Genomic DNA, 24,335 nt, shown 5'->3' with positions numbered 1-24,335 from the left:
TCTTGGAGACTTCTAGTCCCCTGGAAAGCCACATCTTTAGAGCTACTTTTAATAAAAAAATAGTTGTACTGTTTTCAGTTTCACCTTGAAGAAGCAGGCAGATAATCCCAGCTATGGAACTGGTGTTCAAGGAATGATTTTGTACTTGGAGGAAGTTTTCTTCCCATTTCTGCTTGGAGGGATGTTATGGAAGGGATTGCTTTAAACCTTTAATACTGTAAGAATAACATGATATCAGAGGTGTTTTTTTCCCCCTAAAATAATCAGGAGCATGTGAGCTCCTGATCCACAGAAGTGACCTTGACAACTGCATAGAGTAGGCTGACATCCTATGAAGAGATTAAATGTAGCGTCTGCGTGTATAAGGAAACATCTCTTTACTCAGAATAACCTGAACTGCCCCTGGCTGAGAGGCTGGAGTGGGGCAGTGGTACAGATCGGTGTTGATAAAAGGCCACCGACCTCCTGGGTAACCCGAGGGCTCAGGGTTGCCAGAGGCGGCAGCCACTGTCGACAGTGCCTCATACCCTTCCATATTTTGAACACTGAACAGTGCAATGGCTAAGGAAGTGAATTCTGTGTCCCAGCTTCTGCTCCCCTGGGCAGAGGCAGGAACGAGTGGCTGTGGCTCTTTCGGTTATCCCCAAGCTGTGTGTGCTTGTGACGGATGTGGTTACCATGATGATGGAGTTATATGTGCTGGACCATCTCCACTCTTCACTTGAGTGTCTTAAGCAAATGGGAAAACTGGAAACGTTGGCAGGCGGATGACTGAGTCAGCGGCACCAATTGTCACCCAATGCACAGAGCGCTGGGCAGTTTCTTACACCTTTGCCATCTAACTGGTCGTAGGCTGTGCTTAGAGTCAAGGGCGGGCTTCAGGGTCAGCGGCTGATTGACTGCTGACAAATCATTAATTCCCCAACCCCAAACGATCCTCCTTTCCCTTTTCTAGTGAGTATGTGTGATGAGGACCCTGCTTCCGTCACAGGGACATTTTGGGATCGAATGGGACTTTGGGGAGAGGTCTTTGAAAGCTCCAAAGTGCTTTATTATCATAGTTCTGATTGCTGCCAGGAAGTTCAGATGCCAGCCCAGAGACTCTGAGAGGTAGTGACTTGCACAAAGTCACACTGGTAGTAAAGGATGACCCTTGAACCAGAGCCCAGGAATTCTGTGCTCACTCATGCTCCATTTTCTAGTTTATAAAGATTTGCCAAGCACATCCTACATGCCAGGCACTGAGCTGGGTTCTGGGCCCTAGGGTTGGCAAAGCTGAAAGGGCCCCTCCCATGGTGCAGACACAGGTAAGTCCATAGTTACAAGCAGGAATCAGTGCCTTGAAGACGCACAAGGATCTGCTTAGCTTTGGGGACCCGGGAGAGATGCCCACGTGTGGAGACCCTGAATGACGAGAAGAAGGAGGCTGGCGCAGTTGAGGGCATCACCAGGGAGCAGAGGGAAAGGGGAAGAAAGTGGGTGGCGACGGCTGAGTCCTCAGGGCTTCGCAGGGCTTTGTGCGTGGTGTTGGGGCACGTCATATTCAACCCAGACGGGAGGCCAGAGGCTTAGGTTTGAAGCCCGTTTGGCCTCTTGCTCACCAGCTCTGTGCCTGGGCAAGCGATTCCATACTTCTCTGTGTCTCAGTTTTTTAATGTGTAAAATTGGGACAGTGATAACGCCCACTTCCTGGGGCCCCTGAGGATGGAATGAGAAGATGCTTAGGTAAAGTGCTTATAGCACAGTGCCTGGGTAAGTGCTCAGTAAGTATTAGGCACCTTATGGCTGTTTTCCTAATAATGATTATTACTATTAAACCACTGAAAAATGTAAACAGGAATTTGACATTTTTCCTGTGGAGCAGTGTGGAATGTGGGTTGGAGAGAGACAAGGCTGGGAGTAAGCAGAAGAGTTTGTGGGACTGTTGTAGAAATCTGGGAAATCGATGTTAACTGCTAGGAAAGGAAGGTAGAATTTGAAAAGGAGAGAAGCTGATGGATTTGGGAGAACTTGGCAGGGAAAATGGAGGGGCCTGGAGATGGATGGGATATGGAGGGGGAGGGAGAGTGACGGGGCAAGTCTGCGGCTTCTCTTACTTTACGGTTGGTTGTGCCATTCATGGAGAGAAAGAAACATGGAGGAAAAGTGTTCTATTTTGGACATGTTGAGTGTGACATTCAAGTGGAGATGGCAGCTGGGCAGTTGCTGTGAGTCTGGAAGTGAGTGGAGATGTCTGGGCCAAGTCTATACACAGAGACCTTGGTCTATAGTCATTTAAACCTGGCCATCAGTAGGGTTGTCTAGAGACCTTCTCCTTTATCCAGTAGCCTATCAGTTCCTCCATGTTGCCTTGATAAAGCCTAGAGAAAATGTGATTATCTAGAATTGAAATGATGGAGATGAATTTCCCAGCAAGTCTTCACAGGAAGACTTTCATCCGGAGGTTTACCTTCACTGGAGACTGACCAGGGAAAGTGTCTTCAGTTATAAAACGGAAGGATTCATTGCGATGTTTTGAAGCCTCCCAGCAGCCAGCATTTTAAAAGCAGCCCCTCCCACTGACCTGTTCTTAGGGTGCTTTTTGTAGAAACTAATATTTACAGAGCACCTTGCACTTAGAAAAAGCCTGCATCTCCAGGAGTTTTCTCTTTTCAGCCACGCTGTGAAAACAAGTTTGAAAGCGTTTCAAGTCCACACAGTGTTCTAAAGTTCAGAGCCAGCACTTGACTGCCTCCTTTTCTTTCTTTTTCTTCCCCCCCCCACCCCCCGCAGTGATTAACATTTTGGCATGTTTGCTTTGTATTTACATATATAGTTTTTTTTTTTTTGCGGTACGCGGGCCTCTCACTGTTGCGGCCTCTCCTGTTGCAGAGCGCAGGCTCCGGACGTGCAGGCTCAGCGGCCATGGCTCACGGGCCCAGCCGCTCCGCCGCACGTGGGATCTTCCCGGACCGGTGCACAAACCCGTGTCCCCTGCATCGGCAGGTGGACTCTCAACCACTGCGCCACCAGGGAAGCCCCTATAGTTTGTTTTTTTGCAAAGTAATTTGAAAGTAAATTATAGGCATCATCACATTTCATCCCAAAATAAATCAGTTTAAGAACAGAATAAATCAGAATAAGAACATTCTCCTTGATATCTACAATACCACACCAAAGAAAATAAGTAATTATTTCCTAATATTATTTGCTCTCTGCCCCATTTTTACTTGCTCCTTTGCATGTTTGTGTGGATTCTATCTTCCCTGTTTCCCTGTGATATTCTTCGAGGGTGGGAAATGTATTTTATTCATCTCTCTCTTACTAACTCTCATTATACTATCATGGCGCTTTTAGTTCCATATTTTATGTTAGTAGGAGGTTAATGAATATGTGTATATTAATGTATTTTAACAGTCAACACTTAGAAGTCCCTCACACTATGCTTAGTGACTCATTAGAAGGTTACAACACTATGAAGCAAATTATATTAATATTTCCATTGAACAGATTGAGAAACTGAGGCATGAGAGGGTAAATAACTTGCCTGAGATCAAATAGCTAGAAATTGAAACCCAGGTAACTTAGCACTAACATTCTTAACCCTTGGCCTATACCATCTCTTAATATATTCTTTAAAGTAAATTTTATTTTGTTTATTTTAAGAGATGGTCTTTGTAACCACAGTCATGAGTAAAATAAATTCAGTTTGTTGGGTTTTAAAACTTTTAAATGTCACTGCTTAAAAATCTTAAGCCTGGAAAAAGCTAGAAAAATTATTTTTTTCCTTTCTTTTTTTTGTAAGTGCAGTGAAATCCCTTTACAATAATCTCTCCCAGTCCAGAAAGCTATTAAAACTGGTTTTCCCTCTGGACAGGGCTTTCAACCCTGCTCATTCACATCCTTGCTCTTTTCTGTCCTTTTAATCTGCATCCTATTTCCTTCAAGGAGCCTTTTCCATCTGATTCTGGGCTGAGTCCTTAGAGGTTACATTTTTTACTGAGGACCCATCTCTTTTTAACCTCTCTCCAAAAGTTCAAGGTCGGGGAGGCCTGAGAGACAGCTTGTACAGTAATTATCACATGAGTTCTCCTTCTGGAAGGTATGTGCTCTTCTATACTTACATTTTTATCCTTCATCAACGAGCCCTGTCTTTTCTTTGAATTTCGACTTAATTTTAGCTAGGTCCATATTTGAAAAGTGCAGTTTCAGATTCTGGTTAGAGTGGGGTTGTTAAGAAACAAAAGTAAACTTGTCATGAGTGTTTTCTTATTTTTAACTTATTTTAAACAACAAAGGTAAATAATTGGGAGCTGGGTTTATTGCCTCTGTATATATTCTTTACGTTGATATTGTCTTTATGTTTGGTTTAGAACTTTGAGGTCCTTAAATTTTGAACTAAATGCATTTTTACTCTGAGGAGGACTAATTATAAATACTTACCATCACCGCTTATTGGTATTTAAATATATGAGTATTTTTGAACACACAAATAAGTAAAATCTGTGTATTACTGTCTAGCCATCATCTTTGCTTCAGCATCTCATTTAAAAATTTTTTCCTTAGAAAAACAAAGTAGAACAAAGAATAAAAAGAAAACAGTGGTGATAAAAACATTCAGCAGTAAAGCACATTTGTCGGCCCTGCCTGTGTGACCATTTGCATCGTGCTGGCACGTCTCATAGAATCTAATGACCTTCCTGGCATCCACCTATTAGAGAAGGCATATGGTAACCAGAGACAAAGGGAGCATAGGGGGCTTCATGACTATTTTGAGGAAATATCATTTGATCACACGTATCTTAAAAACCTTGAATGTAAAAACGTTTTCTGGTGTGACACCCTTGGCTAGGATTACAGATAAATATAATTTGGATGAACTGCTGTTGCATTACAATTATGACGGCAAGTATTGCAACCGGGTAGAGGACTCGTGTTCAATCCTCTCACTCTTAGAATGCAATGTTGGATCCACTGTCAGACATGCAGGTCTTTAAAAAAATTTTTTTTTAATTTTAATGAAGTATAGTTGATTTACAGTGTGTTAATTTCTGCTGTACAGTAAAGTGATTCAGTTATTCATATATATATACACACATATATGTATATATACATATATATATATATATACACGCATACATTCTTTTTCATATTCTTTTCCATTATGGTTTATAACAGGATATCAAATATAGTTCCCTATGCTACACAGTAGGACCTTGTTGTTTATCCATTCTATATATACTAGTTTGCATCTGCTAATCACAAACTCTCAATCCATCCCTTCTCCACCCCCCTCCCCCTTGGCAACCACAAGTCTGTTCTCTGTGTCTGTGAGTCTGTTTCTGTTTTGTAGATAAATTCATTTGTATCATATTTTAGATTCCACATGTGAGTGATATCATATGTTATTTGTCTTTCTTTTTCTGACTTATTTCACTTAGTATGATAATCTCTAGGTCCATCCACGTTGCCGCAAATGGCATTATTTCATTCTTTTTTTATGGCTGAGCAGTATTCCACTGTATATATGTACCACATCTTGTTAACCCGTTCATCTGTCAACGGACATTTAGGTTGTTTCCGTGTCTTGGCTACTAAATAGTGCTGCATTGAACATAGGGGTGCATGTATCTTTTTGAATTATAGCTTTGTCCGGATATATGCCCCGGAGTGGGATTGCTGAATCATATGGTAGCTCTATTTTTAATTTGTTGAGGAACCTCCATACTGTTTTCCATAGTGGCTGCACTAGTTTACATTCCCACCAACAGTGTAGGAGGGTCCCCTTTTCTCTGCACCCTTTCCAGAATTGTTATTTGTAGACTTTTTAACGATGGCCGTTCTGACTGGTGTGAGATGGTACCTCATTGTAGTTCTGATTTGCATTTCTCTAATAATTAGAGATGTTGAACATCTTTTCATGTGCATGTTGGCCATCTGTACAGACATGCAGATCTTGTAACTTGGAAACTCCGTTGCCAAGTGTGGACAGCTGGTGTCCTTCTGTGGCCTGGAGCTCAGGAGACCTAAGTCTGGGCTTGATGACAAGTGGGAGAGTGGAGTGGTTATGAATGTGGGTTTTTTGGGTCACACTGCTTGGGTTTGAAGTCTGGACCCACTTCTTTTACAGCTTTTTGCTTCTCTGAGGCTCATTTTCCTCATTTAGAAAAGGAGAACGATAGTAGCTTACCCTTTATCAGTTGATATGAAGAACAGAAAAAACCCTAAAAACCCTTAGCACTGTGCTTGGCAAATAGTAAGTGTCGAACAAATGTTAGGTGTGATGATGATGGTGATGGTGATGGTGATGATAACGATGACGATGATGGTGGTGATGACTATAGTCCTATCACCTTGGGGGGGTCATGTCTTTTTTTTTTTTTTTTTTGCGGTACGCGGGCCTCTCACTGTTGTGGCCTCTCCCGTTGCGGAGCACAGGTTCCAGACGCGCAGGCTCACGGGCCCAGCCACTCCACGGCATGTGGGATCTTCCCGGACCGGGGCACAAACCCATGTCCCCTGCATCGGCAGGTGGACTCCCAACCACTGCGCCACCAGGGAAGCCCCATGTCTTTTTTATCTCTTCCAGCCATGCTTCCTTGTTGTAAAAGGGTTCACTATATTACCTTTAAGTGTCCCTGCTCCTAATCCCTTACTGAATCAGTAAATCCATCTTGTTGTTTCAAGCAATGTTTGTAGAGAAAAGTTTCATAATCTCTAAGGAAGGCCTGAGTCTAAAACTTAATGTTGGCCTGAAGGCCCTGTAGGTTAAATCCCATTGCAACATGCTCCAAGGGTTTAACCAAACTATATTTGTTTATCTACATTTTATAGCCTTGAGAAATCTAGCCATATAAGTTCTTTTGTCCAACTCAAATGTCAGGGTAATACCTTTCATCTTAAAGGGATTTATAGGCAATAGCCACACATGTCATAAAAATTATCTCTGAGATAATGTGTATTGTTCAGAAACTGGCATGTTACCCAATAAGGATTTAGGAGTTATATAGTTCTGGGATTTGGTTGTTTTCTCCAGTATCCTGGTATGTAGGATTTGGTAAAAGTACTGTCTTAGGATCATACAAAACTGCGTGTATTTATTTAAGAAATGTGCAACATGTCCTCATAAAAGCCCCAAATAAAATACTGTTCTTATTCTTTTAAAAATTGGCATTATCCCTAAATCACCACTTCATTTAGGAATCATAACAGCTGAGATCCTTGGAGTTCCAAGTGGTATACAGTTTCATCTTTTGGAAACAAAGCAGGTTATTAAGACTTACTAAGTGTGAGTAAAATTTTATTTCTGTGTTTGGTGCACGCTGATTAATTTTTGATTTATGGCTAAGTTCATGTTTCCTTTTTGTTCTTTCTCTTTTCTTTTTTCCACGTAGCGCAGTTTCTCTGAGATCGTTTCAAAACACTGCAAGGAATTTTGTTTGTCTGCTTCTCCCATTAGCAGTGGGGACCAGCTGTACTCATTTTAGTGAGTGATGGGTCCTGTTCCTCACTTTTATCTCTCCTTCCCCTCTGGGAACTGTTCTGATGCTCGGTTTAGTGGTGGCAGATGGCGGTTGGAAGTTACAGTGTGACGAGTGAGTGAAGAAGTAAATGATGATAACTTGGTGCTTTTCTTTGTAAGAAGAGGTAGGCTATACCTAAACAGGTCACCACAAATTCTGATTTCTTAAGGTGTGTGTCTAGACATGCCCATAAAGATTATTCAGCATTATTTCAGGTGAACACCTTGAACTTCAACTCCTTCTCTCTTGTGGCTAATCATCGTAACCGCACAGCAGCAGCAGTAATAATAACAGTTGTGATGACATTGGCCACTTGTTGAGTGCCTGCTCTGTGTTAAGCACTGTGTTTGGCACTTGAGGTTATTATTCAACAAAACATAGCAGCTCCCAGCTGGGGCTCGAGCAGACTTGAGTTTGAATCTCTTTGATCTCTTAGCACTTGGTGACCTTGGGCAAGTAAACTGAAATTCCCTATACCTTATTTTCTGCATTTCTAGAGGGTGGGTGGTATTAATATCTGCCCAGTGAACTGTTATAAGAACTAAATGAGTATACAGTGCACAGAAAGTGCCTAGCGACGTATACGAATGCCGCTATTTAATCCCCGCGACTGCTGTAACAGGGCAGATCCCGAGGCTCTAGGTCTTGGTGGACCCAAGGCACAAGCTCGGCTTTGTCTGGTTCTGGAGTCCGTGTTCTCTCTGCTACACCAGGCTCCTTCTCTGATCAGGTTCTGCCTTGTGTGAGAGCTCTTTGGGTGCATGTCTGCATTTTCTCATGGGACTGTAGACTCCCTCAAGGCAGTGATGCTCAACTTCTTCTGTATCCATGGAGCACCTAGCACTAGAGTACCTGTGAGCCATGTTGAATGCATGAGTAAGTAAATAGCTGGAAACAGTTGCAGCAGTATCATTTTATGTGGGAGGAAACTGTAGCCCAGGTGGATTAACCAGTGTTCACTGCTGTAACCAGGTGACCCTTACTGGTTAGGTTCATTGCAGACTTAGTAATAGCAGCGGGGAGGCGAGGGTTTTGATCTCATCCTTTCAGTGCCCCATTCGTGTATGGTTTAGGGGTCACCCAGAGACACGAGAAGAGTTCAGATAAAGACTTTGGGGGTCCCCTTCTCTGGTTCTCTTCTTCCCCAGGACCTCCTCACTCCTCATGGGGTGACTGTCCTGGGATCCTTCCCGGGGTTCCTTTGGACAGAAAGAGCAGGTTTGATGCTAGTGTCTTGGTCTCCCTGGGCCATAGTTCCAGCTGAGAATGCCTGCAGGGTGGGCTCCCCAGACATGGAACTCAGCCCATGCTGTTTGCTGCTTCCATATTTGGACTCCTCTTCAAAACTTGCCTGCTTTTTTTTGTTCACCTTCAGAGTCATGAGGTAGGTGTAGGGTTTTTTGGTCTGGAGTTTAGAGTTATTTGTGGGACAGTCTGTTCAAAGCTTACTTTTCCATATCAGAAGCAGAATGTCCATATAATTGTTCTTAAAAGCAACAAAGATGCTTTGCAATAGAAACACAAATACCCTAGAAATAAACGGAATTTTTATTTTTTCTTGCAGCAGATTTTATCTCCTTATACATTCCCCAACTCTATACCATAATAGTCGGAGGAGGCTAGAGTGAAATTTTTGTCTAACTTGGACCAAAATACCGCACGATACAGTCCAGGGTCTGATTCTGAACTATTCAGATCTAGGCTCTGACTCCTACAGCATATTAAAGTGGGACTGACAGAGAGACCGAGGCCTGAGAGAAATTGAACAAATAAAGCTGGGAAAGTAAAAGGATGCTTGTTTATGACTTTATCATATTCTATTTTTGATTCGGTAAACTTTTCTTCGACTCTGCTTTTCCAATCTAGTTCTCATTTCATGTGACCTAATATATTGTGAAAAGGCAGCTGAAGAAAGATACTTAGGCTTCTCCTTCTTAATATAACCCCTTTCTGCAGGTATTTTCCCACTGTTCTTCTTTTATTTTTTATTCTTATTTTTGTTGGGGTGTAGTTGTTTTACAGTGTTGTGTTAGTTTCTGCTGTACAGTGAAGTAGAGCTCCCTGTGCTAGACAGCAGGTTCTTATTAGTTATCTATTTTTTACATATTAGTGTATATATGTCAATCTCAATCTCCGAATTCATCCTCCCCCCGCTTCCCCCTGTGGTGTCCATACGTTTGTTCTCTACATCTTTGTCTCTATTTCTGCCTTGCAAACAGGTTCATCTGTACCATTTTCCTAGATTCCACATATATGCGTTAATATACGATACTTGCTTTTTCTCTTTCTGACTTACTGCACTCTGTATGACAGTTTCTAGGTCCATCGAGGTCTCTACCAATGACCCAGTTTCATTCCTTTTTATGACTGAGTAATATTCCATTGTGTGTGTGTATACACACACACACACCACATCTTTATCCATTCATCTGTCGATGGACATTTAAGTTCAGCCACTATGGAGAACAGTATGGAGGTTCCTTAGAAAACTAAAAATAGAATTACCATTTGACCCAGCATTCCCACTATTGGGTATATACCCAGAGAAAACCATAAGTCAAAAAGACACATGCACCCCAGCGTTCATCGCAGCACTAATTACAATAGCCAGGTCATGGACGCAACTGAAATGTTGTTTTAAATTGACCCAATTATATTTTATTGTAATTTCTATGAAGAATTTGCCATTTTTAGAGTCCCTTCCTCATTTTCAACTCCTAACTATTCTACACTTAGCAATACTTCTGGTCACTATGATCCAGGGCCTTCCCATGGGATGATCTACTCACCGCTGGTCATCGTCACTGCGTTCGACTATGACTCTCTTTTCTGTTACAGCCCAGGACTTTATATAACATTTTAACGTAATTTTTATCATTTTTTTCTTGATTATCAAAGGAATCTATGCTCAGATAAGCTCAAAGAAAAAAAACCCCTACAATTCTATCCTTAAAAGAGATCATTTTAAGTTTTAGGTGAACATCTTTGAAATCTTTTTAACGCACGTTTTAGAAAACTGAAATTGGATCTCACTGTGCATTCTCTTTTGTAATGATTTTCTAAAAGTGAACACTGTGTTTCAAATAATCTTATATTGTTAATTATTTTTCTAAAGGGTGGTTATTAATGGCTGTGTTTTATTCCATCATATGAATGTGGCATTATGTACTTAAAAGACTTAATCATTCACATGCCGTTTATTGATTACCTGTCTTGTGGCAGCTAATCACAAGGGCTCCGGGAGTGAATAAGACAGGTGGGGCTTTAGCTCTTGGTGCTTATGGAATAGCGGGTATGAAGATCTGACCAAGGCTCTGATAGAGCTGTGTTGGGGTGATTGGGTGGTTGAGAAGAGGGAAGCCTCACTGAGACTGGGGCCTGGGAGGAAAGTCAGGAAGTGCTCCAAGGATGCTGATGTTTCAACCAAGACCCGAAGGAGAAGCAGCAGCAAGGTGAATCGGTGAGGGCTGCGGGCAGAGGAGAGATCCTCCCAGGAAGAGAGAACCAACCGCATGAGGCAGGGGAGAGGGAGGGTGGCATATGTGAGGAACAAAAAGACGTTCTGCAGAGCTGTGACACAGAATGTGATGGAAGGACAGTAAAGGCTGGAGACAGCGTAGGAGCCAGCTCAGGTGGGCCTTTAAACACCATGATGACGTGATTGGGCGTCACCTGAGAGTAACTTCAGGAATAGTCTTAGCCCGGGAAGGGCAGAACTTTAACATTCGGGAGGGATTACTGTGGCTGAAGTGAGAAGAAGGGACCAGAGGAGTTCGAGAATCAGAGAAACCTGTTCGAAATCTCTTGTAATTTAGGTGAACTGCATAGTGGAATGAGTTAGAGTGGTACCATGGAGACAGAGGGACATGGCAGATTGGCTGTGAGAGGAGGAGTGGGGCCAGGCAGAGCAAGCCAGCTTTCAGAAGGTGCAGGCACCTTCTTGTATGGGGGTGCTCTTGGGTAGTGAGCAGCTTCGAGAGGGGAGGATAAGACATGAGCACAAGAAGCCCATGGAAGAGTCAGAGGGAATTGTGAAATTGTCAAATGAAAAATGAACCTGAGCATGGGGGAGAGAACCGGGCTGGAAAGGTCAGTTCAGGGGGTTTCTACTTATAGGTCTTAATTCCAGCCACAGCCATGTGTGAGACCCCCCCAGGAAAGAACACGGAGGGGAAGAGAAGAGGGGCCGGGACAGAATGAGGAACGTCAGCTTCTAAGAATCACTGAGGAAGTGGAGTCTGCCAAAGGGACATTTATTCATTTTTGATTTTTTGCTTTTTGCTGTTTTTTATCTGCTACAGAGAACTTTTCATACACGTGTTTTTTATGCGTTTGTTCATCTAGTTCTGTGGGACAAACTTGAACTAGAACTAGAACTACTTGTTTAAAGGGCTTACAAAGTTGTATTTAACTTTTACAAACCCAGAAACCTTGTGGTCCAGGTGCAGAGATGAGACTCAGTTGAAGAAATACCAGTCAGTTAGAAAACACTGAACGATGCTTATCTTTTATTTGCAGTCTTTGAGAATTCTAAAAGAAGCCAATTACATCTAACTCCTAAATATGCTTGTGAAAGCTTTTCTTGTTCTACCGCATTTCTTCAGACCGCAGCTGTTCCTCTATGTCTGTCTTTCATTCCCCTTATTCTTTTTTTTTTTTTTTTTTTTTTGCGGTACGCGGGCCTCTCACTGCTGTGGCCTCTCCCGCTGCGGAGCAGGCTCTGGACGCACAGGCTCAGCGGCCATGGCTCACGGGCCCAGCTGCGATCTTCCCAGACCAGGGCAGGAACCCATGTTCCCTGCATCGGCAGGCGGACTCTCAACCACTGTGCCACCAGGGAAGCCCTTTTCCCCTTACTCTTATCATACATTCATGTTTTTAAATTATTATTATATGTTTATTAGGAGAATTGGCTAGGTTAGGTGATAGCCTTTTGTTTTCCATACAAGATAATTTTTAGAGCATGTCTGTATCCATTAAAAATCTTGATTTTAAAGTAACAGACAATCCAATTCAAATAGGCTAGTGAAAAAAAAAGAGAGTGCATTGGCTCATGTAACAAATATGCAGGATGAACTCAAGATGGCTTGATCCAGGGGCTCAGTATCATCAAGCCTGAGTTTTTATCTCTCCAACAATCTTCTCTCTCCTTTCCTGTGTTGGATCCATTGTCAGAATGGCTGGAGCAGAGTTTGTCTTCTCCCAATAAATCAAAAGCCGTGAGGCTGACTTGGATTGTTTTGAATTGAGACATTTGCCCAGCCCTGAACCAATGCGGCCATGGTATGGAATACTTTGGCAAGCCAGGCTTTAGACACAAAGTCACCCTTGGAGCTGGCATTTGGGGTCCATTTCATCTGAAGTATAAGGACTGAAAGAGGCATGTTGGTTTAAAAAAAGAGGAAAATTGGTACACAGTTGTCAAAATAAATGATAATGGAATTCGGGGGGTTAAAAGTAGTAAATAAATACTGTAGCAGTAGAGTGCTATCATACCACATGCAAAGATTAAATCTGTCTTGGTTGGGAGAAAAAATAGTTATGAAACTTCGTAATAGTGTATGCATTTCCCTCCTCATGACCAAATAGAAAGCAACACTGTGGCTACCAGCCAAGAAAAAAACTGTGTAAAGGAAAGGTGGATCCTCCTTAAAAAATCCTGACGGCAGGCCACACCTCAGGCCAATTAAGTTAGTAGCTCCAGAGGTGGGAACCAGGCACTGAATTTTTAAAAACTCTCCAGGTGGTTTCAGTGCAGCTCGGGTTGAGAGCCACTTGCTTGAAGAGCAGAGTTACAGAGTTCCCTCAGGGATTAATTACTCGGAGCAGCCCAAGAAAGTTCTGTAAAGCCTTCTATGCCAACAGAAGCCTTGACATCCACAAGAAAGGGGATAATGGCCCTATGCCTGGTATGGTCTCGACATTGGCAAACCTAGCAAAAGGGCCTAGCACCCCTTTGATTTTCTTTGTGTGGAAGTGGAAACTAGGTGTTTCTACACATCAGCCCATTTAAAATTCATGAAAATGAGTGTTATTTTTAAAAAAAGCAGATGAAGAAACTGAGGCTAAAAATTCGTTAAGTCCTTGGAGAGGGACAGGCTTGTGTTGAATTTCAATTCTGTCACTTACCAGATGGCTTTGGTCAAGTTACTTAACCCTTCTGGGTCTCAGTTTCATACTATGTAAAACATAATGCCTATCTCATGGACTTGCTGGGTAATATATGGTGGGTATTCAGGACCTGTGTCTCCCTTGCATGTCCCATTTCTTAGCTCCTATCTTTTTTTTTTTTTTAATTTTTCTCCAGACTTAGAATTTCCATGAGTTGAGACATCAAGATCCTTCTTACGTGTGGAAGGCAATCCTCTGACTCTCTTACAGGGAAATGTTCCTGTTTTTCATGTCAGAGAGAATGGTTACATCATTTGCCCAAGATTCCCAGCCTCTTGGGTTCTTCTAGGTTCCAGCTCTGTCTGGACTCATTGAAAGCTTCCTGGCTTCTCTTTCTGATTCATTCTTGTCTCCTGCAGTCTATTCTCCACACAATAGCCAAAGTAATCCTTCTCAAATGGAAAGTCCATGTTTTCACTCCCCATCTCTCAAACCTTGGTGATCTGCCATCGAAAATGTGGTCCAGGGCTTCCCTGGTGGCGCAGTGGTGAGAGTCCGCCTGCCGATGCAGGGGACACGGGTTCATGCCCCGGTCCGGGAAGATCCCACATGCTGCAGAGCGGCTGGGCCCGTGAGCCATGGCCGCTGAGCCTGCGCGTCCAGAGCCTGTGCTCCGCAACGGGAGAGGCCACAACAGTGAGAGGCCCGCGTACCGCAAAAAAAAAAAAAAAATGTGGTCCAGGGCCCACACATCCCTGGTTGCCTCTCCAGCATCATTTCTTGCTCCTCTTTGCCGGTGGCTTGTTGTTCTTAAAACACACCAATTACTTGAGAATTGTCCTGCAAGGGGCGCCATTCACCTCTGGACACAACTTGCTCCTTGGGCATTTGCACCTGCTGGAACCCTTCCTCCTGGCTTGAATGTGGCTCATGCCCTCTGGTCATTTAGGTCTCCCTAACTACACTATTTAAGATGACCCCCATTATTCTCTGCCCCTTACCTGCTTCAGTACCATGTAGCACTAGCTAATGATATATATTTACTTATCTTTCTATTTGTTTTTCTCACCAGAATATAAGGTCTTGAGCAGTGCCTGGTACATGGTTGTTCTCAATTAGTACAGGTTAGATGAATGAATGCCCAAAGGAAATCGCAGAACCTTCTGACTAAACCTCTAAATTTCCATTGTTAATAATAGCCAATTATTTTTGCCCATATAATTCATCTACTTTAAATAATTTTCATCTCTTCTGCCTTCTCTCTATTTAGGCTGAACTGGGGGAACGTTCATTTAACATTCCTCTATTTCCTAGTTACTTTTCATTTTCCTGTCTTAGATCTAGATTTGTCTTTCTATTCTCCTAAAGAGAAAGTCCTTCCAGTGGTTTTTACTCTCTCAAATGGCTTTTCTTAAAAATTAAAAGTCACAATTTATATGTAATCGCCTTGGGCCTTTAACGTCTGATGTTTTTGTAACTGCTTTTCCTAGATATTCCCCCTTTTCCTCCTTATCTTACATAACTGTCTGCTTTCTTAGAACCAGAACAAATGTGGTTCCAATTAAGTTTTCCATAAACATCAGCCAGAACCTCTTCTCTGATTCTAATATCATTCCTCGTCCTTCTCTGCCCAGCCAAACCTTGGGCTTTTCTTTGAAGCCCAGCACAAAACCCAACTCTCCCATGAGGTTTTCCTGGCCTGCCCCACCCCGGTGATAAGCCATCTTTCTTTGGAATCACTGCCACTCTGGAGCCTGTGCTGTACACACTGATCCCATGTTGACAGCCTGGGCCGGTCCCTCCAAGCTCATACCACACTGGGATCGTTCAGTAAAATGTTTGCAGAAAGAAAAAAAAAGGCCTCAAGTTGTTCCTTCATCGTCCTAAATGTGCCCTTCTGGTCTCTTCAGTTAGAGAATAAGTTTTTTGAGAGTCAAAGCTCTTCTTTATCTTTGCTTCCCTTTGCAGTTCATCAAGCCCCTTAGATGAACTACACTGTCGACCTTCATCTTGATTCAGTGATTATTCATTTATACCTCTGTCATTAAAATAACAATTGACCAATCATCTTTTTCATATTTCCTCATTGTAACTCCCCAAACCTAAAACATATTTATCAATCCTGTTTTACTCATTACCCTAGTGTGTAATAAATCTGTTAGAGTGTGTCCTCTGTCACTCATCCATTCGTTTGTCCGTCTATTGCATAAATATTTACAGCGTGGCCACTATGCTGGGTGCTGGGGCTCAAGGTTGAGAGGAGCTAGCACGGCTCCTTCCCCGGGAAGTCCGTGGTCCTGTGGGCTGGGAGACAGGCGATAGGAAATCCACAACTACGTCACTGCAAATTCAAGGAAGTGCTATGAAGGTAGTGAGCAGGACACTGTGATACACAACAAGAAAGGGATACCTAGAATGGGGTGATCAGAAAAGTCCTGTCTGTCTTAACGTTGAAGCCGAGAACCAAAAGGAGCCAGTTGTGAAGCTGTTAGGAGGAGCAGTGTCCAGGCCATGTTGCAAGGCTCTGCATGGGGAGTAGCTTGTCTTCTGGGGAACTGAATGGAGGCCAGTGGGCTGGCTCCTAGAGAGAGAGGGGCCAGAGTGGTCAGCTGAGTCCTAGCCCGCAGGACTTGATGCTTATGGGAGGGAGGTCAAATTTTATTCTAAGAGCAATTGGAAGCCATGATAATATTTACATTTTAAGTAAATCATGCTCATTGCTATTTGGAGAATTGGTCATAGGGGTAAGATAGAACAGGGAATCTCATCACAGGAAACTATTATAATAGGTGAGGAGAGAAATAATTGTAACTTTGGCAGTGCAGATGAAATGTTCAGGTTCATGGAAGGAATGCTTTATTCCATATTTCCCTTATTAATATTGCAGAAACTTCTGACCTCTCAGTAGCTTTCTACATAGAGTGACTTTATTGTCTTGTAATTTAAAATCTTCTGGAAATGTTTTCTTTTGGTCTTAAATATCTGATTTCCATAACGTGTATGTATATTTCAAGGGTGTTGATTTTCTTCTGTACATAATAAATGTTGAGCAGGCATATTCATATAAATACTGGTTCAAATACAAAATTTGAAGCAACAGTCAACTAGCTAAATCATAGTTTTTTCATTAGCCTCTCATTGCTTAGATTTCTTTTGCAGTTCTGTTTTATTTTCCAATTTAATCCTTAAATCTTTCATCCTTTTCTAAACTTTCTTTTTGTTGCATTGGGTTGTTTTAAGTCTCTTTTTTTTTTTTTTTTTTTTTTTTTGCGGTACGCGGGCCTCTCACTGCTGTGGCCTCTCCCGTTGCGGAGTGCAGGCTCAGCGACCATGGCTCACGGGCCCAGCCGCTCCGCGGCATGTGGGATCTTCCCGGACCGGGGCACGAACCCGTGTCCCCTGCATCGGCAGGTGGACTCTCAACCACTGCGCCACCAGGGAAGCCCAAGTCTCTTTGAAGTTACTTCCTTGTGTTTGAAATAGAGGTTTTCTCTGGAGCTACTGTGTTTTCCTTCCAATATTTCCTGATGTCCATCATATGAGGTTCATATGGTTTGAAATAAACTATTCCAAACAAGAAGTCTCACCATCTTCAGCATCCTCTCTGCACCTTTAGGTTAACGTCATCAAATAGTTGTTCATTTTCTATTCTTCAAGTAGGATTGTAAATCCAGATATACTAGTCCATTAGCATCCAGTAATTTACTAATCTTTTAGCTCAGAGACGTTACTATTATTATTTTTATTACTTATATTACAGTATTCCACAAAGCTGTATTTCATGTGTTCTCCTATATAGAGTTCTTCATGTTTTGGGGTTTGAATGTATCCAGGAACATAGCTGATCCCAAGAATGTTAAATTTTGTTTTTCACCCCTCTTGCCTTTGCTACCGTAACTAATTTGGTTTGCATATTCTGCAAGAGGAATTTTCAGAAATATTTACCTTAAGAGATTATTGAAAGACTGACCAAAGTTCTTAAAGAGTTATGCTAATAAAAAGAGAAACTTTACCAAAGGCTATCTAAAATAATTGCTTTTAGACTTGTAACATTATTCAGGAACAGGAAAATGCATAAAAGTTCCTACTATTGGAGATGGAGTTTAAAGCTGTTTATCTGTAATGTGTGTCTGTGTGTATGTGTTGAGAGAGAGAGGATGGAGGGAGAGGCAGAGGAGAAAATAGAGTGAATGAGAATCTTGGTTCATTTTTAGAATGTTTCTTGGAAAGATGAAATATGTTCTGGCTGAATCTCAGCTATAGATGATCCAAGGCCATTTCTACCGTGTGGTGTAAAACATCTTTCTACCAGCACTCTCAGAACTGCCCTGCACCCTGAAAATTCAGTGCACAGCTGCATTTTATACCAGTCTTTGTCGTAGCCTTGGGTCATCAACTTCCATATTTTTATACAGAGAAATCGGATTCATATACCACTATATCTGCGTTTGGGATCACTTCCAAAGGTACTTATATTTATATATCTAGATATTGAATATACAACGTTTCTTATCTGGGCTGCAGTTTAACTTTTGAAACTACATTCACTCAGTATTCAGGCTTTCTGTGATCAGTATCATGTTTACAAGCTAGTTTCAAAAATTTCAAAAAATTACACATTAATGCCCCTGTAGCATGCACTGTAGCAAGGACCATAAACTAGTCAACATCTGGCCTGGATCAGCACATTGGAAGGCCATGCTTGCATTGGTTGGCATCGTGGCTCTAAATTTGATATTTGGATGATTTTTTTTATATTTGGATGATTTTAAAGATGACTTTTGATTTTATAAGGAGTTGGTAAGTAAGGTGGTATGCGATATGTTTACTCCTTAGGATTCAAGATTTATCCTTGTATTTCAAAAATATCTTCCATGTGATATTGGAAATACTGAGAACTAGTCAGGTTCAGGACATTTCAAATGCATTGCGTTCAAAATTCATCACTGCTAAGTAATTTCCGTTTTCTAAAGCTGCCTTAAATTTGAGAATTCAGGACACCAATGGCTCTATTCTGGCCCTAATTTCTTATGCTAGCATAGCACCTTCAACTTTTCAAGTGCTTTTATGCAAACTCTTATGCAAGGAAGCCTAACATGGGGCTCAAGAGCACAGATGTGGTTTCAGATAGATCTTACTTTGAAATTGCTTTTCCCACTTACTGAGTGTCCCTGGGGGACTAGTTCCCTAATATAAAGTCTCTAAGCCTTCTTCTGTAAAAGTGGATAGTAGTAGACCCCAGTTGATTCAGTGGTTGTGATAAATAAAAGATGGATACCATTTGCTTCACGTAGTATCTGGTATATAATAAGAATTCAACATTTACTGTTACTATTAGCACCACAATTCCTCTCTTTCTCTCTGCCAGCACAACTATAACTACTTGATATATACAGCCATTCCGTAATCTCCATTCTTAACAAATGAGGAAGCTAAGACGTACAAGAGCTAGTTACTTGATTGTGCTGATATGGTTTATCAATCAGAATTTGATTTATTGAATTGCAGACAGTAAACACCCCAGTAATCATGATTTGATTACTATAGCCTTATACTAAGTTTTGAAGTCAGCTAGTGTAAATTCTCCAGATCTGTCCTTTTTTTTTTTTTTTCTATATTGTTTTGGGTGTTCTAGGTCCCTTGCATGTTGATATAAATTATAGAGTCACCTTGTTAATTTGTACAAAAGGAAGCCAGCTGAGATTTTGATCGGTATTGCAGTGAATCGAGTTGCATCTTAATAATATTGAGCCTTCTAATTCATGAATATGGTATAGCTCTTCATTTATTGGGTGTTTTTCATTTCTCTAAGCAGTGTTTTGTAGTTTTCAGTGTAGAGGACTTACATAGCTATTGTTAAATTTATTCCTAAGTATTTTATGCTTTTTAATAATATGGTAAGTGCTGTTTAAATTTTCAAAAATGTATGGTCACTTACTACTAGAGAGTAGAAATATAATTTATTTTTTGTATATTGACTTTGTATCCTGGTATTCTGCTAAGTTTACTACAGCCCAGATATCAAGTATTACAGCTAAGAGTAATGGTCTGGAGCTTGGATTTGGGAGTCAGACTGCCTGGGTTCAAATCCTATTGCTACCATTTTCTAGCTGTGTAACCTTGGTCAAGTTGCTTGATCTGTCTCTGTGTCTGTTTCTCCATCTGAAAAGGAAATGATAGTACTTAGCTCGTAGAACTGATGCCAGGACTAAATGAGTTAATATAGTTGAAACTCTTGGAACAGTGCCTGGTATGTACAGGTGTTAGCCATTAATAAACAGTTTCAACAGACTGTCCTTTTGAGCCTGTACAGAAAGGCTGTCACGGATGCTTCTGCTCGTCCCCTCCTCCCTCAGCTGTTTGCTCTAGGACCCCACCTCCACGCATCAGCCTCACCGGATGGCCCAATAACTGTGTGTGTGTTTAGAGAAAAGTGCGTGAGCACCTCTGATTCCAGGACACTCGCTCTTAGATGTACTCAGGACTCCACCATGAAGGATTCATGCAAATGTGAAATTTGACTGTGTTCCAGAGATTGGCTGACAGGCCAGCTTCTTTCCAGTTTCCCTAACCACAAACTCTGGACACAGGCCACTTGGAATTTCCCCAGAAGCACTGCTCAAAGGAAGGAGAATCCAACATTTATTGAGTTCCACATACAGTTTTATTTGATCCTACACATCAGGGGTCATCCCCATGTTATAGGTAAGGAAATTAAAGCACAAAATGATTAAGTACCTTGCTCAAGGTCATACACTAGTAAGAAGATTCAAGCTTGGGTTTCCTGGCCCTGAATTCTTTGGGTTATGAAAGTTTGTTCTTTTCTCTCTTAGGAAGGTCATTTAAGAGGTGGCTGAAGAAGATGTGAGTCACTTAGAAAACAATGTTATATGAGTAAGAGGATAACAATTGCTTAGGTGATAGAAGGAAATAGAGAATTTGCTGATCAAAGTAACAGTGTCTTGGTCAGCTCAAACTTCCATAAAAAAATACTACTGACTGGGTGGCTTGAACAACAGACATTTATTTGTCACAGTTATGGAGGCTGGGAAGTCTGAGATAAGGCTGCCAGCATGGTCGGGTTCTAGTGAGGGCTGTCTTCCTCACTTGCAGTTGGCTGCCTTCTTGCTGTGTCCTTAGTGGCAGAAAGAGGAAGCTCTGGTGTGTCTTCTTCTTACAAGGTCACTAATTCCATCATGGGGGTTCCACCCTCATCTAATCCTAATTACCCCCCAAAGACCCCACCTCCTAATGCCATCACATTTTGGGGTAGGACTTCAACATATTAATTTTGAGGGGACACAAACATTTAGTCCATAACAAATAGTATTTTGAAAATTGGCTCAGCATTTAATCTGTGAATCCCCTTTCTAATGTTCATTAATAATCTTGTGAGCTAGGAAAATTATCCCATAATCACCCTATATCACATGCATCTCCATAAAGTGTATTGAGATACACCTTGAATTCATTTTTGCTTTGTCATCATCCTTTATAACAGAATGGCATTTTATATTACATTATATATTTTTAGACTGGATAATATGTCAAAGGTGTCTTCTCTCTTCAGTATATACTGAGGTATATTAGGATTCTCTGAAAATATAAATATTATTTGCATCTCATCTTGTTTTTCTATTTTCTTGAAATGGTAAGAAAAGGGAAATTTTAATAGTAATAAAATGCAGGATTCCTGATTCAACAGCAGTGAACCTTTTAGATATTCAACAAGGATTTATTGATTCCTTCTTTAGTTAAAGTTTCTTCTAGTACATAATCAATTCCTCTTTCAAGTCTTTTACATAAAGCAGAGCAAAACAACAGTTTCCTTCTGGCCCACATTACTATTTAGATGTAGTGCTGTGTCTCCTATTACATTGTATCAGTTAGCTTTTGCTGCATAACAAACCACCTCAAAACTTCGTGGTAAAAACAACAATCATTTATTTAGCTCATGATTGTTGTGGGTTGGCAATTTGGGCTGTATTTCAGCCGGTCACAGGCCAGATTGCTTGGTGGCTATCTGGTCTTGGGTGGCCTCACTGGACTGGCTTGCTTTGATTCATGAGGTCTCTTGTCTTCTAGCGGGCTATCTTGGGCCAGCTCACCTGGCTTCTAGGCAGAGTTCGGTGACATTTTTGACAACTCCCTTTTTGATGTTCTCTTTTCCATTGTTTTCAGTGACACCTTCCTCTCCTGGTTTTCCTCTTATCTTTCTTAAAACTTAACCATCCATTTGTCTGTCCATCCACCTATCCATCTGTCTGTCTGTTCCTCCCCTGGGAATCATAAGCCTCCCCGGGGAATCTCCTCCTGTATTTTCCATTGCAGTTGGTAACAACACCACCAACATTGTTTCCTAATCTGGGAATCACACTGCAATTATTGCTACTTCTTATTAAACAGTGACTATTTGCCAGTCACTGTACCAAATGTTTGCCATAGATCTTTACATTTAGGCTTCATAAAAGCCATATGTTGTAGGCATTACTATCTCCACTCCATGAAACAGATGAGGGTGATTGAGTACTTGCCCACGGTCCCACAGTTTAGTGCACAGAGATGGTTTTTGAACCCAGTTCCTTTTGGCTCCAAAGCCCGTGCTTCACATTAAGTCACACTGAGAAGCCACATAAACAGGGCCCTCAGATATGTTTTATTTACCAGAGAAATGACTTACCAACATTTTAAAATAGTAAGGGTTCAAACAAGAATCTGGATTTCAGATATTTCTTGAAAATTTAGAAGATCTGGTAACTGGCCTCACATTCAGATGGCAGCAGCTGGCTGCAGGGGGGTGGTGGCCACCCCCTTTGGAAGGCCATGAGTTTTCCAGTTTGCCACAGTCCCTGCCACTCCCTACTGCCTTACAGTTGGCCCGCTTCCTTCATCAACATGGTCTGCTGGACTCCTGCTGGCATTTGAGTTTTTGACTCCTGTTACATTGTGTCCCTAGGCCCTGCCCGCTCTTCGGTTCTTCTATCATCCAGTTGGTCCCTGAACTAACAATGTTATGTTACTTGTAAAATAATTGTCCAATCTGCCTCACATTCTTTATCCCTATTGCTACAAATTGGTCCTTATGACCTCTCACTTCAGTTACTCTAGTAAACACCTGGTTTCCTCTTTCCAGTCTCAGACTCCACTAATACACTCTCCACGTTGCTTGCAATTAAGCATATCAAAACCACGCAAATAGTTGACGTCCAGTGACCTTAGAATGAAGTGCAATCTCCTTAGTGTGGCATGTAAGGTGTTCATGATGTGGCCTCTGACCAGTGCCCTCATTCATGCTTGCTTTCCATCTCCTCTTGGCCTCATTGAAATATTGGCTCTCCCCAGAGTCATGATCCTTCACATCTCCTCACCTTTTTATCCACCATTCTTTCAACTTGGAGTATTCTATGTGGATCATATTAATATTTGTAACCGAGTATATCAACGTGAATGTAGAGTGATTACTTTCCTAAAATTCATTTTTCCTTTATTTTGACTTGATTGGTAAGTCTCTTATTTTTTCTTTCACCAATATCCAAGCAGAATAGAAACACAGGGGCTTCCCTGGTGGAGCAGTGGTTAAGAATCTGCCTGCTAATGCGGGGGACATGGGTACGAGCCCTGGTCCGGGAAGATCCCATATGCCGCGGAGCAACTAAGCCCGTGAGCCACAACTACTGAGCCCATGCGCCACAACTACTGAGCCTGCGCATCTGGAGCCTGTGCTCTGCAACAATAGAGGCCGCGACAGTGAGAGGCCTGCGCACCGCGATGAAGAGTGGCCCCCACTTGCCGCAACAAGAGAAAGCCCTTGCACAGAAACGAAGACCCAACACAGCCCAAAAAAAAAAAGAATAGAAACACAAGTCCTTGTTATGTTTACACATCATAACATTTTCTTAATTGACTTCTCTTCTGTGCAGTGTAGTGGAGAATTAAGAGCTTGGGCCTTGTATCCTAGCTCTGCCACCCACGAGCTAAGTAGACTTGAACTGGATACCTCACATTTCTCTGTCATCATCCTCTCATCTGTAAAATGGGGCTACTAATAGTTCTTGTATCATGCAGTTACCCCAGGGCTAAATGAAATAATGCACGTGAAGGCTTAGAACGGTCTGGTGCATCTCAGCCCCTCGTGGATGTCTGCTGTTGCTTTTATTATTACCATTTTTCTTTCATTCATTCATTCATTCATTCAGCATTAGACCGGGGAACTGTTCTAGGAATTTTGATATATGTCATTTTAGAACCCATAACAACTTTATGAAGAAAATAATTTCAGCCCTGTTTTTGGGGTGAGGTAGTAGAAGATGAGAGAGGTCAGGACTTGCCTTGGTTGTTCAGTTTGTCATAGGGTGAAATGTGTTTAAGTATGTTCTTTTCATTCAGAGTGAAATGGAATACATCTCATGAAGGATGGAGTTACATACCACTCTTGGCTGCAAAGGGACTCTTTGGAGAATTCAAGTGTTGTTAAAACTGATTGTGTGGTACATTTTTAGTATGATATTTAAAATGTCAAAGCTACAGAGAAGTTTATAAGATGTTGAATAACATTGCATTTTTAAAAAATTTTTCTATTTCTGTACAGAAAATTATCAAGTTGATTATGACAATTTATGAGTGATGCTTTAGATAAAGTCTGGGAACTATTTTTGTTTGTTTTATATATTCACTGTGTCCTGAACAACAAAAATTAACAATATTGCTGAGAGTTCTGTGTGA

The 24,335-nt window shown here is 41.6% G+C and overlaps 1 protein-coding gene across 1 annotated transcript in view; it reads left to right on the top strand.

The window, feature by feature from the left end:
• Nucleotides 1–24,335, top strand: part of DNER (delta/notch like EGF repeat containing) — a 321,771-nt gene that overhangs the window by 226,590 nt on the left and 70,846 nt on the right. The gene's annotated exons all lie outside the window — the stretch shown is intronic.

The sequence above is a fragment of the Phocoena phocoena genome, chromosome 7 (assembly GCF_963924675.1).
Source record: "Phocoena phocoena chromosome 7, mPhoPho1.1, whole genome shotgun sequence".
Classification (NCBI taxonomy): domain Eukaryota; kingdom Metazoa; phylum Chordata; class Mammalia; order Artiodactyla; family Phocoenidae; genus Phocoena; species Phocoena phocoena.
The sequence above is the reverse complement of the archived record's forward strand: the minus strand, read 5'-3'. Positions and strand labels throughout refer to the sequence as shown.